General features: G+C 45.4%; 1 long non-coding RNA gene across 1 annotated transcript in view; it reads right to left on the minus strand.

Moving 5' to 3' along the window:
* Window positions 1-11,195, minus strand: part of LOC141970752 (uncharacterized) — a 46,320-nt gene extending 35,125 nt beyond the window's left edge. The window contains exon 1 of the long non-coding RNA XR_012635221.1: window positions 11,048-11,195. This is a non-coding gene — a long non-coding RNA (uncharacterized LOC141970752). The remainder of the gene's footprint in view (window positions 1-11,047) is intronic.
* Between the last annotated feature and the right edge of the window lie 6,239 nt (window positions 11,196-17,434).

A 17,434-nucleotide genomic window follows, 5' to 3' on the forward strand; every position in this document is an offset into this window, starting at 1 on the left:
AAGAGTTATCTATGTATCCAGGGTCTCAGCAGCAAACAGGCTGCAGTGTTTTAAACCCAAACCTAAAGGATGCTTAACCTTAAAGGAAGTAACCACTGCCTTTTCATTCTTTCCAGAATTCTTAGACAGCCAAACCCTGAGACACTGCCTTCCCTCTGCACTGAGCTCACAGAAATGCCATCTTAATTTTACATAGGGTCGATCAGAATTCCGGTTACATTTTAGAGACAATCAATCATGGCAGCATTTATAGTTTCAAATGGAGAGAGTGCTGCCATTTTATACCAGGTTTGAAGAAAAACTGACTGTTTCATACCAGATAAGCCAGATGCTTTCTACGATACTACATGAGAATTTTATGTTACTCAGCTGGGTTGTTGGTGACACAGGAGACAGATCTTAAAAAGCAATGATGGTAGGCCTTGGAGCTGTTTAAGGAAAATAGGACCAGAAGATGTCTTGGTTATTTGGCACAGGATACCAGATTGCTCCTGGATCAGATAGAACATGAAACAGTAATTGAATGAATTGAAGCAGAATTCCACAAGCTTAGAAAAGAACAAGGAACCCATTTTTACAACGAGGGCCGTTAGCCAGTGGAACAGGCTGCCCAAAATAGTAAGTGGAGGGTCCTGTTGCTGCTGAAGATCCTGGAGTCAGGGTCCTGGGTGACTTCTTGGAAGACACCTGCACTGACATCATTGCAGGTCTCAGCAAATCTAACACCATAGACTGTATGAGACAGAACAGCCTAGGCAACATAACAGTCTTTTCAGACATTAAAACCGATTAATCTTTGCCAACAGTTATTTTTGCTGGGGTTTTTTTGATAACTTTGTTCCATTATTCCTCTTTAAAACCTTGCTCTCCTGGCCTGTGACTCATCAGGCACAGCTCTTCTCCCTCATTAATATCTTCACTTTTCCATTGTCTATGAAGTCTTCTATTCCTGTCACTCCTGTAAACACGCCTGTTCTTTTTCTTCCCAGATGTTCAGGCAAAAGACCTTAAAATTCAGATGTCAGTCACAATGAGATGCTGTCCCAATACACACTTTGACTTTACAGTCAGCTTATTCCTTTACTATACACTGCTAAGATTTGGTCCAAAGGCTCAAAGCTGCAAAAACCAAGAACTTCTTTATATACAATCAGCAACAGCAGCTTATTCTCAACCCCATGTAATCTACACAGAGGGACTCTAAACTCCACAGTAGTTGTTCCCAAATGGCCTAGAACTAATAAACTGTACAGAGGCTTCTACCCAAATGATGTGCAAAGCCTGGCTTCATCCTAATCTGACTTCAGATATCCAATTGTGATGTTTTGTGTAGTGAAACTTAGGGACAGATCCTCGACTTCTCAGACTTGCAGGGAGGAGGGAGAAAAACGTTCTCTGTAGAGGAAGGTAGAAGTAGTGAAGCATATTGTCCCACAAGGCTTTAAAAATGGATGAAATAGTTAAGTTGCCCACGCAATAGAGAGCTCTGCTGAATCTCAGCAGCAGCAGCCCCCCCAAAGCAGGTAAAAAGTCAGCTCACTCTTATACACACACACAGAGCATCCTCACTAACAGGTGAGGAGGGTTTGTGGATTGTTTTGATCAAGACAGCAATTTTTCTGATACTGTTCAATTACAATATAAAAATCAGCCAGGAGTCTCGCAAGTTATTAATTCTGGAGAAAAGGATAATGAATCTAATAAAATTCTATTTTCCTGTTCGCAGAAGGTCACTGTGAGTTATATACAAGGTACAGACCACCATGGTGCCACTTAATTGCATCATGTAGGCCTGGGACTGATAGCAAGTAATTTTGCCTCAAGGACTGTTAGTGGAAAATATTTGATTTGCTTATACAACATTGTTTTTGAACTAGCCGCTGAGCAAGCATCTGTAACAGTGAGGATATCAGAGAAAGCACTTCACATGAAAGTCCCTGAGACTAAGATTTGTCTTGAAGTTGGAGTAAGCTCATGACATTTGGAAACTAGTTAAAACTCACCAGTAAAGCGGAGCCTTTTATGTGGGCATGCCTACTGCGGACAAGCATGTGAAAAGCGATGCAGGAAAAGCAGTCCTACGCCGCAGCCCTGCTCGTAGGGCCACAACTAGCAGCAACAAGCACTGCGGATAAGGTAGCAGGCAGAGATACAGACTTGAACTCTCTCCAGAGCTGTGGGAGCTGTCCCAACATCAGGTTCTTCCTTAGCGTTTGTCTCGGTTTTCTTCTCTGAAAGAGGAGCCAGCAAGAAGGAATCTCCCCAGACAAACATGTGGTACAATCCAGCTCCTGTCACTATTGGCTTCAGATCGAAGTGAGTTTCATTGGTTCCCAAATTGCAGGGGTTGCAAAGGCTTAAAAGACCGAGAAGTGCACTAGATTATGCAGCTGGGAGAGACAGGAACACTGTCAAGATGTTTAATTCTTCACACATTCCTGATTGTTTTGTCCTCAGGTCTGACATTGAAGCTCCCTTTTGCTCTGGGGAGGAGGAGGAAAAAACCAACATGTCTGAGAATTTCAATTCAGGAACTGCTTTTTTAAAGGTTTCCTGCCAAAATCCCTCTACCTGATAGATTTTACAATGTCACAAACAATGCTGCATGCTGAGCTCCCAAAGCTTTCTCTGTGAGCCACTGAATATTTGTTCAAAAATGAAAACGTTGAAGTGCCCCACTTACAGTTCAGCAGATGTCTTATCTCTCCTGAAGGAGATTCCCTCTCCTGTCTGACCTCCTCCAGTCCTTTGCAGCCCAAAAGGTCCTTTCTTATTTAGATAACAGCACTTCCTTGATACAGGCCAATGCTTCTATTAGCTATCTGCTCATTTACTGAGACTTGCAGGGTTAAATAGAAATGACCACAGTTGACAGGAGACAGGATGAAGCCATTTCCATCTCCTGAAAAATAACATAAAACAAGTCTTTCCAACCCTTTTGCCCAGGGAATGACTGCTGCCAAGGGAGAGACTTGGAGGCTTATACAGCCCAGATTGTGCTGAGCCTATGCAGAAAAGGGGCTGAAATGTTTCCACTTTCAAAAACTAGAAAGTAAAAAGCTAAGACTTAGTTGTAATAACATTCTCTGAAATCAAAGTTCTCTGGTAATAATTTTAAGATGTGAAAAAAAATCCTACCAAAAATTTTGTTTTCATCCAAAATATGTTAGTAAAATGCCTTTTACCAGCATCACCCAGGGGTGAAAAAGCTTCTGTACCTTCCCCACTTTGCAGCTTGGCTCTTTAAACACAATCTAGTCCTGGACATTGCTTCCCATATGCTACGGACAAACACTCCCTTGAAGGCTCAAGAATTAGTTCTGGGGAGACATCTTCCTTTAAGAAAAAGGACTGAAGTCCCACTTCCACTCTTATTTACCTCTTTATGCTACGCAAAGCACGTGCAGCAGTGCCGTGCAATGCCAAGTCCGCAAAGGGTGCCCACATGCCCTCCAGGGTCACCCCTACAGGACCCATTGCTGACAGTCTGCAAATAGCTGACAAGGGTGCTGTTAACCTCACATGGCAATCCATCTGCTAAACTGATTCACACCATCTGAGTCAACAAGGATCGGGGCCAAATGAAAGATTTTCCTCTTAGTGACAATGAGGACTAATTAACAATCAACCCCAGTAAAAGTTGTCATTAAAGTACACAAGGGCCACTGTGCCAATAGCTGATCATTTATGCTAAAGAAGCAAGGAAGCTTCTTGAGAAAGCAGCAAGGCAGCTTCTATCAGGGCTACAGGTATACAATGAAGGTTTGCACTTCAACCTTAACAGCCTGGAGGTTTAGTTTTCCCCTTTAGGATACTGCTCCTATTTGGGAATTGATCACTCAAGTCCTCTTCCCTACAGAAACAGAGCCTACTCCTACTCTCTCCCCACACTGCTATGCCACGTCACTTGGGTACAGTAAACCACGGGGCCAGCACCTAAGAGGGCTGACAGCCACCTCCTCCCCATAGAACAGCCATTTCCAACCAACTTCCTTGGCAGCAGTCCCTCTTGAATCCAGACTTTGTACTGCACACAAGCAAGAGCTGGGGCTCTGTGCCAGGTTATTCAGACAGGTGCAAGGCACTTGGAGCCTGCACTACTGAACTCTTGAGCATGGTCAGCTGGGTAAAATACTGTTACATGTCTAGTGCAAGAAAACAGCAAAGAAAAAACCTAATACTCATCCCTCTGTAACCAAAACCTCTAACACACCCAGGCTAACTTTAGAGTTTGAAGCAACCATCAAGTTTGGAGTCAGGTTTTTTTCTTAGGGGTCTGTTAATTCCTTACATGGCATCTATGTCAGGGAAACCAGTAGTTATGGGATAGGAACTTGCGCCAGAGCAAAAGAAATTTGATTGGAATGAGAAAACCAATGGAAAGTGCAAGCAGCTGGCTCCAGTTAAGGCCTTATTTTTAGAAAACATCTGCCAAGGGATTCAAAGTAGAATGGCAAGCTCTCTTGAGCACAGATGAGCCCAAGTGCAGACACTGCTTTGTATTATTTAGGTATGTGGGATTTGCCATTAGGGAACTGTCAGCACATGAAGAATACAGCTTGCCCCTTGCAGATGCTGCAAAGTGTCACATCAGATGCCTCTGGGAGACAAGCCTCTCATAGGAAAGAGGCACTGGGCTGGCAGGATCTTAGAAACCCAGGAGACACGTGGAGAGGGATTATGGGGGCATCTAGACCACCATGATGCCCCCAGACTAAAGAGAAAGAGCATCTGGGATAAGAATGGAAAAAGGCACAAGGACTAGAAATTCCTGCAAGTTCCTTTTTATACCTTCTGTGCTTGCCTTGGTTCCACTGGGCTTGAGCACTGAATATCCTGGGATGCTAGAGAGGGGGAACTCACACCGGCCACTCCTCTAACCAGGTTTTAGCATGGCAGGCTCTCCTGTCCTGGGATGTCACCACTGCAGTGTGGCTACACTTGGCACTGCTGGCTGCTGGTTTCAGTAGCTCTGTGATAGGAACATGAAGACTGGTGTGAATGGAGCTCGGCTGGGAGACTCTGGAAGCTCCAGAAAGCACAAGCAGTAGTGCTCCAAGTGCCAAGTGTCAGTGGCACCCCGATTAACCTGGCACAAGGATCCAGCATACACTCACGTGCACCTTCCCAGATGACCCACACTGGAGAACAAAGCACAGCCTATAAGGAAAGGACAGCCTACCCTCTAGACCGCGTGAAGGAGTGGAATGCTGTTATCCTTTCCCATACAGATGGGGAAACTGATACACTGAGTGAGGTGAGGAAGTCCCCTCAATGACTTTACCAATTGGAGCTGGGATTTAAGCCCAGGTTTCCTGATCTGGCAGCCACACTTGCCCATCCTGCTCCTCAGCCACAGCCTGCACCTCTCTGCTGCTAGCAATGAGAACTGGTTTCCCAGGAGCCCTGGTAGCATCCATCTGGAGAACAGTGCATAACTGTCACAGATACTGTCTTCCACCTTGGACACTGATGGCCTCTTTGCAAGATTCAGACATCTGGACATTTGTTGAAATGTTTAAGGCCAGGGTGGAGAAAAGAAAGTACAAGGAAATTAAGGGTGGTGAGTGCACACTAAGCCCCTTTCCTCCTGCTTGGGGTGAGGTGGGAAGGGGAAGAGGGACAAAGGCATCAAAGGAAAATGGCTCATTAAGAGGTATCAGAATTTATTTACCTCCAGCAGCATAAAGCAGTGCAGCAATAAGGACTGAATTTAACTTCACACTCCCACTAGCCTCCATGGGACTCCTAAGGTTAATGCCTCCATTTAAATGGAAATTGAGTGCCAAATTATTACCACCTGTTTGCAAGAAAGGCCCCAGCAAATTATAAGGAATCTTTGTCAGTACAGTAGAGTTTCCAGCAAGTGTTCCAGTTACTGTATCTCAACAGGCTAGACCTGACTGAAGGTCAGTGCCAGTCAACAGAAGGACTGCTTTCCAACAAGTTGAACATCTTTGCATGAGTAGTGTCCCCAGGAGACTTCAGCTGGGCATGGAGAATAAAATCTGGAGGAAAAAGCCAATTCACAGATATGAGGTCAGGCCCTGAGCTGGGTAGACAATAAGTCAGCCAAGAGAAATGGGTTATATGCAAGTAGGGACAAGCCAAACTGAAAAGACTCTTAAGTCTTTAGTTTAGACTTTTTCCTTCTAGGCATCACTAAGCTAAGATTATTGCACTAAAAAGGTGTTCTGCTGATTAAGGATACCAATTAAACTCAGACGCCAGAGTGAAAAGAGCAGGCGTATTTTACTAGTGATAACAGTGTAATACAGAAAACACGCAGTGAGAAAAAGCAGAATAGTGCACTTAAAGCAGCAAACAGCAAAATACAGGGTAACGCATTAAATCATTACTACACGAGAGAGAGAATGGGGATTAAGAAAAATACATCACCACTTGCGTATATTATCATCGTCCAGATCCGCAGTGGCGGGGCAGCCCCGGTCACAGCGAGGATTTGGAGAGCCTGTCCCAGCAAGTGGGAAATCCTACGCGGTGCCTCCACCCGGAGGTGAGGCTGCCAGAGTCGCTGCAAACAGGCCCAGCCTTAGACACCAGAGATCGACAGGCCAGAACAGCCAGCTCCTTTGTGTTGAGCGGAAAATTTCTGGTTTCATCCTCCTGTTGGATTCCACCCAAAGCCTGGCCAGGGCTCAGGGGGGGGAAACCAAGGGAGTTTTTAACAAGGCCAAATACCTGGGTTCTCAGCCTTGAAGAAGGCTGAGAAAGGAAAGTTGGAAACATTCTCTCCTCACTACCGACTATATTTTGTCTAAGCTGCATCTCTCACTAGTGAGTTTACATACTTTATTAATGACTACACACTAAGTTAGCAGCTTCAGCTTGGGGCCTGTTGTTCAGGCTGCAGTATTCCCATACTTTAACACTTTTTACATCAGTCTAAGTGGGTCGTTATAACTTAGTACAATACCTACTAGTACAATGGTTGTCAGTTATAAAATGTACAGGATTCATCTATAGGTCAACTCTGGCTTGGGCCGGTGGTCCAAGCCTCAGCACTTCAAAAGGTTCTTAGAGCAAGAGAGGCAGATGAAAAATTGACAATTTACACAGACTTATTAAATACCCAGCTACCTCTGATGGAGTCATGAATGGATGGGTATACTCTTTGCTGTGTAAATAACTGGCTGGATGACCAAGTCCAAAGAGTAGTGGTGAAAAGATTTCAATCTATTTGGCAGCTGGTCACAAGTGGTGTTCCCTAGGGCTCAGTACTGGGGCTAGTTCTGTTTATCAACAATCTGGACAGGGGGATTGAGTGCACCGTCAGTAAATTTGCAGATTACACCAAGTTGGGTGGGACTGTTGATCTGCTCGAGGGTAGGAAGGCTCTGCAGAGGGATCTGGACAGGCTGGATCAGTGGGCTGAAGCCAATTGTGAGAGATGCAAGAAAGCCAGGTCCTGCAGCTAAGTCACAACCTCCCCACGCAACACTACAGGCTTAGGGAAGAGCAGCTGGGAAGCTGTCTGGCAGAAAAAGATCTAGGGGTGTTGGTCAACAGCCAGCAGAATATGAGCCAGCAGTGTGCCCAGGTGGCCAAGGCGGCCAGTGGCATCCTGGCTTGTATCAGAAATAGTGTGGCCAGCAAGACTAAGTGATCATCCCCCTGCACTTGGCACTGGTGAGGCTGCACCTCAAATACTGGGTTCAGTTTGGGCCCCTCACTACAAGAAAGAGACTAAGGTGGAGGTGCTGGAACACATCCAAAGAAGAGCAACAAAGCTGGTGAAGGATCTAGAGCATAAGTCCATGAGGAGCAGCTGAGGGAACTGGGGTTGTTTATCCTGGAGAAAAGGAGGCCAAGAGGAGACCTCATCACTCTCTACAACTATCTGAAAGGAGGTTGTAGTGAGGTGGGTGCCGGTCTCTTCTCCCAAGTAACAAGCAACAGGACAAGAGGAAATGGCCTCAAGCTGCACCAGGGGAGGTTTATATTAGGAAAAATTTCTTCACAAAAAGGGTGGTCAAGCATTGGAACAGGCTGCTCAGGGATGTGGTTGAGTCACCATCCCTGGAGATATTTAAAAGGCGTGCAGATGTAGCAGTTAGGGACATGGTTTAGTGGTGGATTTGGCAGTGCTGGGTTAACAGTTGGACTCAATGATCTTCTCCAATCTAAACAATGCTATGATCTAATATTGCAGGAGAGGTGGATTCTGGGTTGCCATAACACTCTGTCAGAGCCACTGACACTCCCCTGAGTGGATCCAACCAACACTGCTCATATTAACCCAGCTGGCAAGGTCTAATTGCAGCCTGTCAAACTCAGTGGGTCTCTGAATCTTTCCCATGTTGCAGCAAACAGTATAATCAAAGATAATATTGACCCAAAGCTTTTCACATTTTTTTTTAAATAAATCTGGTTAGAAAATGGGAAGAATCATAACCCCACATAACACTGATACTTCGTATCAAAACAAAGTAGAAGAAATAGGCCGTTTGTTCTTCTGCTTTGACCTAGAAATCAGTAGTTGAATACATGAAAATTCAAAAACAACAATAGAATTCAAATATTTAACACAATACAGCAAATGGAAAATCCATTCATTTAAAACTCAGATAATTAATTTAAATTTAGCAATCACTGACACATAAAGGGAGTTAATTTTACAGAGAAGAAGTAACTCAATATGTATTATAGCCATGTTACATCTGTCTTTAAAAACTCCCCAAAATCTTCAAGTAGGTAAATCTAGAGTGACTGTTATGTTAAACTGTAGTGAAGTGAGGCAAAATTCCGAAGGAATTGTGCAGGGGGTTGCAAGAGCCACGTCTATGACGCTAACTCACAAATCTTTTTACAAGGAATGGTGTAAAAACCTAATTTGACAGTTTAACAGTCATTTAAAATCAAGCTTTTAAAGCTTTTTTTGAAAGAACACCCTAAGGACACATAATTAATAGCTAATAAGTTCAAAGAAAACATTTTTCTCAAGTACAAGCCAGAAACGTTAAGAAAGCAGCGGGTCTGGGGTTCCTTCTGTTTGTTAGGCCCTGCTAAAACCATACTTCATCTGTTCTACCAGGCGACTGCTTTGCCCAGCACTAATCAAGTTAATCTTTGCAAGGAAATGACATCCCAGAATTAGTCATTTGTCTTTTTGAAACTCACTCTTCAGACCTGTAAGATTCCTGCAAAGTGTGGTTCCTAATTAATTTTATTCTTCATAATAAGAAATCTTTGCATATTGCCTTGGACTTCTGTTTCTCACTGCATCTCCACTACTCAGAGCCACAGCAGGCACTTGAGTCCTGTGATAGGGGTTACTCTTTAGACAACCTAAACTTTTATTGACAAGAGCTGACACTTGAGATAATTACTGGAATGTTGGACCTTTCAGCAGGAGGGACAGTGCACCAGAGCAGTTTTTTTCCCAGCCAGCTCACGTACAAGAACGAACATCATCGCTAGCCACATACATATAACCCAGTGTGCAAACAGCTGGGAGCCCTCCTAATCTGGAGGAGAACTACAAGCCAAGCTTCTAAACTCCCTAGCTGGCTGACATTCATCTTGCCTGTCATCTTCCCAGCAAGTCATTGGTCTGTGGAACAAATTTCTTCCCTGAGTTTACAGCTAGAGCAGACTGAAATAGGGACAAAAGGAAAGCTTTTAACCACAGTTTACTGACCAGAAACAAGGCAGAGTGATTTAAGTGATTTGCCCAGGCATGAATAGGCATCCCTGGCAGTGCTACATGCCATGACAGGGCTGGTGCTCAGCCTCCTGCCCCTAGCTGCTTCTTCACCACCACCTCTCCTGAGCACAGGAGACTAAGCCTTGCACCAAAGCCTGAAGATATGCCACTTTCAGGAGCAGGGGCCTTAGGGGAGAGCATCATTTGAGAACTTCATCCTCCACAACCTCATATCCTGTCTGCAGCTCAGCCAGCTGAAAACAAAGGGAAAAGCACGCAGAAAACAGCAACCCTGCCTCCTGTCCAGAATACACTTACAGCTTCCAGGAAGCAGGGACCTTGTACATAGGAGAGAAATTTCAAGCTGGAATCAACCAACATGTCCCTAAAACCATCACACAACTCTTCACTTGGCTCTGGCCAAAGTTTCCCTCATAACCTGTTTGTGTCAGAGCACTGAGTGCAGGGGGAAACACCCTGCTTTTTGCCAGCCGAGAGGACCAAAACCACACCAGTGACTGCATGGAAGAGGAATCTGGGTGGAGGAGGAGCCTTAAAAGGGAAACACTTGGAAGTGCTACTGCCTGGAGAAAAGTATAAAAGAATTAGATCATTTTAGAAATATTTACAGCTTTACTGCATTGCTGCAGAAAAAGCTCATGCTGCCATGTTTAATTTATTTCAGACTTGGAAGAATAAATCTCATTACGGGCTAGTGCTTTGTTTTCACAAGCAGAAAGCATGTGCTCACACTTAAGATAATTGCAAACATCCATGGCTTTAAAAATAAACCCTTGTGCATCAGCATGAGCTCTGAATCCATGCCTGCAAGCAGCTTCAATTCAAGCAACACTACAAGGATGCTGTTAAAGGCAGCAAGAGAGGGCCCATACGAAGCACGCAGAGTGGGAGCAGGGGGAAGCAATCCTCTCGAAGGGAAGAATTGCTTCTGTACGTGTGGGCGCTACTCTAAAGCAGAAGTTACAGAGGATACGTTCCTCCCCAACGGGCAGTAGCCCCAGCACTCCAATCCCACCAAGTCTCACTAAGGCAGCGATATCGCAGCTCTGGGGTGACCGACGCTCCCAGTTCACCCTGCCTGTTTCTCACGGGCTGGGGGGGGGGGGGGGGGGGGGGGGCACAGGCATTTCCGACACCCTCCTGAGCCCTCCGTGATCCCAGAGCAGCGTAACCGCTCCCCCCAGCACGGCCACCCTCGGGCCACGCCGCGCCACCCCTTGGCTGTCCCGCTGCAGCCCCGCGGCCCCCCCCTGCCCCTGGCGATCCCGGCGTCGGGCTCTCTCACGCCGTCCTGCCCGCCGACGCCCGAGGCCGCCATTTCCCCGCCGGCACAGGTAGATCCCGTCAGGCCCAGCGCACCTCGCGCCTCGAAGGCTCCTCCACGGCGCAGGCCCCCGGAGCCCCGGCGGTGCCGGCGCGGCCCTCGCCGTCCCCGCCGCCTCTCCCACAGGCGGCACCGCGCGCCCCAAGCGGGGCCTGAGGGGCTGCCGGGCCCGGCGGGCGCTGCCGCCCCCCGCCCGCTCACAGCTCCCGCGCAACGCGCGCAGGCCCCGCCCCCTGCCGGCTCGTCCAATCAGCGGCCGCGGCGGCAGCTGCGCGGGGGAACGCCGCCGCCTCGCGACGCTCCCGCCGCCGCGGTCCGTTGTGGGAGCCCCGCCCCCCCGCTCCGCCCTCCGGCTGCTTTAAGCTTCGAACGCTAAATTAAGCAGCAATTAAATTTCTTTTCCTTACTGATTGTGTTATAAATTGACTTCACACAATTTACTGAAGTAGTATCCAATTAAAATTTATTAATTACAGCAAGCAAGGCATAAGCAAATTGCAGCGCTGGGCGGCCGGGGAGTGCAACTCCACCCACGGCGCGCCCTTTCGCAGCTTCTCGCCTTCCTTATGTGCTACAAAGTGTTACATATTAATGAGACTCCTATACATATTCATGATCTATCCCCGCCTACCCCCGATTCGTATTATAATGAGGTTTCTTCCCACTTGCGCCTGCGTAGTAAACTTCAATAGTTCTGGGCGGTGGGCGCAGAGCCCTGGGCGGTGGGCGCAGGGATGAAGTACCTCCTCTTCCTCGCTGTTGAACTTTTCACCCCGAAGCTTTGTGCAGCCTCCGTAGTTCTCTGGCATGTCTCTACAGGACTCTCCAACTGATAGGGTTTTTCTTTGACATGTCTCTACAGGCCTCTTCAGCTGTTAAAGTTCTGATAAGGGAGTGCCCTTATGCCTCCTATACAATCTTGCTTTATGTTTTCTCAGCTAAGCGCTTGCGGTTAGTCTTACACGCTGTAGCAATATTAGCCTTGCAAAGCTCATGTGGCAACATATGTTTCCATTATTTTTAACAAAATTTGGTGAACAAACAATTTACTATATCACAATTGCATCTGTTTCAGAACAGTTATCAGTGCTGACTTATCAAGAAGTATCAAAAAAAAAAAAATCACATCAACTTTTGCCAGCAGCTCTTGTGAAGCCCCTGATGACCCTCATGGGCCGGTTGTGCAATTCCTGCACTGGGCAGGTGCCGTGAATCACTTTGCGCTCTGGCTCCCAAAAACTAAATGCTAAAAGAGCAAATCTCTTCCCTACAGGACATGTTACCAGCAAAAAGAAACCCGACATTCACCGTTAGGTCAAACTCCTTAAACTAAGCAGGACTAAATTTAAGCGGCATGAGTAAACTGGATGTTATTAACGGCGTTATTTCACTTCAGTACTAGAGCAGCACCGAGGCAGCCCACATCATCTTGGGTGCCATACAGAGAAAGAGTTCCTTCTCAGAAAACTTGTTACTATTGCATAATCTTACAGGAGAAACTAGACCTTTTACTAAAAACAACTTCACACATCACAGACAAATATTTTGCGGTGTGAGCAGGGAAATGACGTTCCATGTAAAGAGTTATGGCTACCAAAGCTCATTACTTGAGCTGGACACTCTTCCCCCCATCAGAGGGGAAACTTGCCTCCTTAGAAGTCTCTCACTTCAGAAAAGTCAGTCATAGTTGCGGCTAATGTAAAACTGCACCTATAGCATAATTTGGCACACCTGTGATACTTTAGTCTGTGCAAATAACAGCCACAAAGACAGGGTATCACACACTCTTAGCAAGGCAAGTAGAACCTGTCCAGGGATCCCACTCACACAGTCTCAGTGCTCACCCACGCCTAGCCCTGTGCTGTTGCATCTGCATTGCCAAAATTACCGGTGCTGGCTCCGTTAAGCTCGTGTTCTACAAATATTTTCTTCTTCCACACCAACATATCCACAGTGATCCCACCTCTGCCCCAAATTATTTTGATGGAGAGCAATATTAAGCACAAGGCTACAAAGCATCCTTAAACAGGCTGACAACTTCAGCAACATAGAAATCCCAAATTAAAGTGAGCTCATACCGCTTTTTGTTTCCTGCACGTCTACCTCTGATCTATATATTTTACTGTTTGAACATGTGCAGTTCAAGCCATGGAAGTATTTTCTATGGCTGGAGCCAAGAAACCATACCCATTTCATGGCTCTTTTTACTGCAGAGAAAGTCCCAGTCTACCCATACACATATAAAGGTCTCAGACCAACAGTCCAAGGCACAGATGTTGTCTTTACCAGTAGAACTGAGGTAACAGAGAATGAGAAGGATGTTATACACATGCAGAAAATATATATCATCTGAAGAGAGATAACCAAGAAGCTGGTGCCTGCCTTGCTTTGAAGCACTGTTATAAATGATCACATCCAAATTTAATCATAAACAAAATTTCCATTTTATTAAAGATAGATAAGCAAAACCAGCACTGGTCAGACCGGGAGCACCTGCTCTACCTGACCCGCACCGACCAGTTTCCCTCCTTAGGATTTATTCTCTCTCTCCTCATACATATTTATACCCTTTAATACATATTCATAGCATTTCCAGGAAAAGGGTGGGTTTATGGAGATCTTTCTCTCGCATGCTCTCTTTGGCTGTTGGGGTCTTTTTTTGCCCCTCTGGTGGTCGTGGGATGAAGTAAACACTCTTCCTCAGCCTACCCTTTTGGTGACCCCAAACTTCGCCCAAGCGTCTCACAGACAACTTCTTCTTGGGCCAGGATAACTGTAAACAACCCTGAACAGAACCAGCTGGACCGGCCCGTTAGAACACCGTATCAGGATGGCTTTGTAAAAAACAGAGAGAGCTCTTCAGACGATACGTCACCCTGCCCCTCAAACCTGCAGTTATACAAAAACACTTCAGTCAAAAATACATATAAAAAGAGCAATATTTTAAACCTATTTTACTGTGCAAAACCATATGCTGAGGTAGGTGGAAATGGACTAAAAAATCCTAACATTATTTTATAATAACACGAATCATGTAAACTTATTTCACAGCACTAACATAATATTTACTGAGGCTCACAATCTTAATGGAGCATCTAAGTATGAGGAGAAATTGCTCGGGCAGCAATGGACTCTTTGCAGGAGGAAAGTTCATTAGGAATGTGCATCTGTTGTGCTAGGAGCAGGAGGGGTATAGGTTTCTTTTAAATAACTTCGCTGCAAACCATTTAAAATGGAAAGCAGTAACAGGAACCCGAATGCGTCCAGACACATCTGTCTTGTGCTATCCTAGCAAAACGAAGAGTTTAGGAATGCTTTTTCCCAGTTTTAATTTTCGTGGTTACTTCACTTTAAAAGGAGCTGAGACAATAATTTCCTGCCTTGTCAAGAGTCTGAGGAACTACCGCACTGCTTGAAGAATCCTATCCCATGCTGGTGTAAGAGCACGCTGCTCCAAGGAAACACGGCCCCAGCCGCTTGGATGAGGTCGGTTATTGAGAGCACTGGCAGATAAACCAAGTCACCCATGTAAACTGCTCCATGCACATGGCTTGTGAAGGTCAGATGGGACAGAATGTGACAAGGAAACTTTTCCATTACATTCCATGAAGCAGCCTCATCCCCCTCTCCAACACCCCTGACGAACTTGTGACTGATAAGCCTCATAAACAGCAATGAGCCCGAAGAATTATCACTGCTTTAACTGTGCCTCCATTTGAGCACTGAAGGCAAAACCTACATTCCCTTTAACCTGACACTTATTTTTAAACCTTATTCTAATCTTGATAGATTAGCACACTGAGAAGCATCGAAACTGCTCATCTTTATTTTGAAGTCTATCCTCAACTTCATAAAGACAGTTGGAAGCTGGTTTTGTCCCCTTCTTACCTGGCAGCTAGTCCATCTCTGATGAAAACATCAAAGGAGTGACTGAAAGCTATTCTCCTTGTTCTGTGCTAAGTGCTTCTCCAGCAATTGAAGTGCTTGCAAAAGACAGATAATTGCAAGCAAGGAGCATTACAGGGAGTGAAAAAACTGTGTTCGGGGTTTTTTGCTTTGTATCCTTAACAGATCATCAAAACCAAGTAATTGCTAGAGAGACGTCTCCACATAATGCCACCTTCCTGCTGCAGGGAGAACTACCTCTGTTTTGCTGCATTAAAGCAGCTGAACGTATTTATTTTGGAATGCTCCAGAACTCAAGTCTCCTGGAATCACAAGTAGCCACCCTGCAGACTCAATCTACCTGTCACTGATGGTGCCTCCGTGTAGATTTGACATCCCATTGCAACATCCTTGGAGAGGGGGGAGCCACGGAAGGCTCAGGTTAAGGAGGTGCAGCTGAGCTCCTTCTGCACAAGCCGGGTAGAATAAAGCCCCATACCCTGCACTGGCAATCTGAGCCCCCGTGACCCACAAGCCAAAGGAAGGTTTTACTTCAAGGCCACTGTTCCTACCTCTTTAGCCCTGCACCCATGCATAATTTCACAGTAAGCAACACAGTTTCACTAACGTGAAAACAGATTGAACCAGCATCAGTGCTTTCCTGCATCCTCCTCCTGCCTCTCTAGCTCATAAAACACACTGCTCAAAAAATGTGAAGTGGTTTGATCTCAGTTTTCATACCGACAGGCCTATCCGATGGCCACACAGGGATTTTTGGTTTCTCTTCTGAGTTTGTCCCTTTAAGTACATTACAGCTCTTAAGAATATCTTCCTGCTGATTCCTTCTGCACATGTGAAAACATCTACACATTTTCCTCTCCTATTTGTCCGCCTGTTGATAGATCTGTCTCTCCTGCACAACAGAAAAAGCCATTTGTGGTTTGCTTGACAAAAAAAAAATACTGCCGCATTTAACCAACCACCTATGTTGAGTCAAATACCAGCCTGTACCACTACAATCTGTAGACACAGATTTCCCAGATTGTGTCCATGTTTACTGCGGAAGACTTCAGAAATAGAAGTATTATGGGTAGCTTCTCTGTCCTCAAATAGGCAAACACACAGCTAAAGCAACAAACCATTGCTCAGAGGAGTATCAGCATAGCCAGGGCATGGGGTTATTTCCAAGAAGCATGGAATTTTACATAAACTATGGCCCAGGATCTGACATGCCACACATTTCCTGGCAACTCCATCCCACATACTATGATTCTTCCCTGAACATATCACTGGGCCCTTCCTTGCAAAGTCCTATAGCCAGCTTGGCTCAGTCCTCTGACATCAGCACAGATACCTGTTACATGGTGAAGGTCTCAGGCAAAACTTAGTCATCCACACACCTATACAGCAGTTACGGATGAATTTTGCTGGGATGGCACAAGCCTACAGCTAGTTAACTGTAGGTTAAATAGATTATTTAAATGAGAAACTGTGCATCTGAGAAGAGGCATATCCCTGTAGTTTTAACATCTCTTCAATTTTCACTTACACGAACTGCTTTTAATGTCTTGTGGCAAACCCCAGACACAGATCACAAGGAGGATAGAAAGAAGCAAGGACCTGCACATCACTCCCAGGACAACTCTTGGCAACTTCAGTGAACACCAAGTGATGGCCTCCTACACCACTGAGATTTTGACCCCCTCATTCCCCACAATTCTACAAGACATTTCCAAGGTTCATTGCAAACTTTGGAAGTGACAGCAGTGACTAAGTTATCTGCACTTCTCAAGGTGCAGAACAAGCTTCATGCACAGTCTGTACCACTGATCTCAGCTCTGAAAAGTGCTTGTACACAGCTATGTCCTCATTCCAGCGACTAGAGACTCTGCTGCTTTGGCAAAGGAAGGTATCTCCACAGGCATGAATTTAAATATAAATGGAAAGCACGAGTAATTCCACATCATGGAAAAACTCAGTGTGCTCAAACAGATGGATTTTACAGCTTCAATTATTGCATTTCATTGTCTTGTGCTGGCAAAGTCCAAGCATCATTATGATACAAAAACAACCATGGTTTGCTGACAGGCTGTTATTTTTCAAGAGAAAAGCAAGTGTGGCAACTACAATGTGGGTCATTCTCTTCAACCCAAAGGGCAATGCTTTAAGGTCAGCCTGGCGCCCAGACTAGTCAAAATGTTACATTTTGCCCACGAGAGATGCTTTCAATAAAAAAAAAAAACATTTCCCACGGGAAAAACTATAACAAACCAATCAAAATTGTGAAGAGAAAGCATTATGTCACTTTTGTTTCAGCTTCAGGTAGTAGCTCTATCACATTTTAGCACCTTGTTCCTTTTCAATTCTTCAGTGCGTGGTTTTAGAGGATCTGGAACCCATCTTCTGTATTTTACTCCCTCTTGCCTCATTAAAGCAGAAAAACAAACTTGAAAACATTTCAGAATATGCCTCCAGCCTTGTTCCTGTTTATTCATCCTTCATTTTTCAGGGCAAAGGCTGCCTCGTCTTTTTGCTCC

Source organism: Athene noctua, chromosome 26 (assembly GCF_965140245.1).
Source record: "Athene noctua chromosome 26, bAthNoc1.hap1.1, whole genome shotgun sequence".
In the NCBI taxonomy this organism is placed as follows: domain Eukaryota; kingdom Metazoa; phylum Chordata; class Aves; order Strigiformes; family Strigidae; genus Athene; species Athene noctua.